The sequence below is a fragment of the Brassica oleracea genome, chromosome C6, assembly GCF_000695525.1.
Source record: "Brassica oleracea var. oleracea cultivar TO1000 chromosome C6, BOL, whole genome shotgun sequence".
Classification (NCBI taxonomy): domain Eukaryota; kingdom Viridiplantae; phylum Streptophyta; class Magnoliopsida; order Brassicales; family Brassicaceae; genus Brassica; species Brassica oleracea.
In genome coordinates this window covers 1,403,925-1,405,640 of record NC_027753.1, presented here as the reverse complement: position 1 = coordinate 1,405,640, position 1,716 = coordinate 1,403,925, and positions in this window count along the sequence as shown.

The window sequence follows — 1,716 nt, the reverse complement described above, 5'->3', positions numbered from 1 at the left end:
GATGTCTCCAACAATACTGATGAAGACGCTGACAGACATCCAAGAAGAACCAGAAGCCGATTCACTCGGGAAAGCTCTCCCTTCGACAAACCAATGACAGAAGAGGAGGAAATCCTCTATTAGAACGAACAGGAAGATCTGGCTGAAAAACAAACCGAGCTCACTCGCAATAAACGCCGACAGGCGCGGAAACCTGCTGACGAGACGTCGGATATACGCGATCTTCGCGACTATATCACCAAGACTGTGGCAGAAGTAAGAGCCGTAAAATCTCAAATCCATCATGCTACGAGCGCGGCCCGCGAGATCGACAGACTGCTGGAAGGAGCTTGGAAAACCCCTTTCACAGCTCGCATCTCAGATACGAGGGTATCCGATCCAGGAAAGATCAAAGTACCGAAGTATGATGGTACGACCGATCCGAGAGCGCACCTTCAGGCTTTCCACATCACGATGGGAAGAGCGAGGCTGAAGGACGGCGAGAGAGACGCCGGCTACTGCCGCCTGTTTGTCGAGAATCTAGAAGAAGCAGCCCTCGAATGGTTCGCGCGCCTTAAACGAAACTCTATCGGGAGTTTCCGACAGCTCGCATCAGAATTTCTCAAGCAATGCTCTATGTTCATAGATAGAGAAACTTCCGATGTCGATCTCTGGAGTCTGTCCCAGAGGGAAGAGGAACCCCTCCGCGAGTTCATCAGCCGGTTCAAGTTGGTGATGTCCAGGGCCAGCGGGATAAGCGACAAGGTGGCCATTGACGCGCTCAGAAAGGCGCCCTTGGGAGCGAGGCTGGCTGCGAAGCTACTAGCCGGAGAACTCTCGGAAGTAACCAGCGTGAAAGATCTCATCCTCGAGACTGATTGCCCTCCGAAGCCGGACAGAAATCCACCCGCGGAGAGATCTCCCCAAAGAAACCAATCCGGGGATAAACGCGGCATAACGACAAGTATGTCCATCACGAGGGGGAAGAACTCCAAGGAGCACATAATTACGCGATCGGCTCAGACCAGGGCCGAACCACGGGTAATACGTGAACTCGCAACCAAGTATATGATGAAAACACCTTCTGCGAGTTCCACCAATCAGCGCAAACTGGCCTACATGGTCTCCTACCAAAGATGATCAGAACTGCTCAATCACCTTCACAAAGGAGGAAGCCAGCGGGATTGATCAGCCTCACTGCGATCCGCTCGTCATAGACCTCGTCATAAGAGATCTGGAAGTCGGAAGAGTACTGATTGACACGGGGAGCACGGTGAATGTAATCTTCCGCGACACTCTCAAACGGTTGAGCATTGAACTCGGAGAAGTAACTCCAACCCCGAAACCGCTCACAGGCTTTTCTGGCGAAGTATTGATGACCCTCGAATCAATTCAGCTACCTGTCATGGCCAAGGAGGTCACAAAAATCGTAGAGTTCGCGGTAGTCGATCATCCTGCCATCTACAACGTGATCATGGGAACCCCGTGGATCAACGCTATCCAAGCCGTTCCATCGACGTACCACCTGGGCGTCAAATTCCCGACCCCAAACGGAGTCACAGCTATCTGGGGATGCCAGAAACAGTCGCGACTGTGCTTACTCGCAGAACACAAGTTAAGACAGATGAAAACCTCTGCAACGGCAAATCGCCAACGCACGAAGATCGATAAATCTTCGACCAACAACGTTTCGAGAAAAGACGATTTCATATCGTCTGCCGACGCAGACGCTTCGGG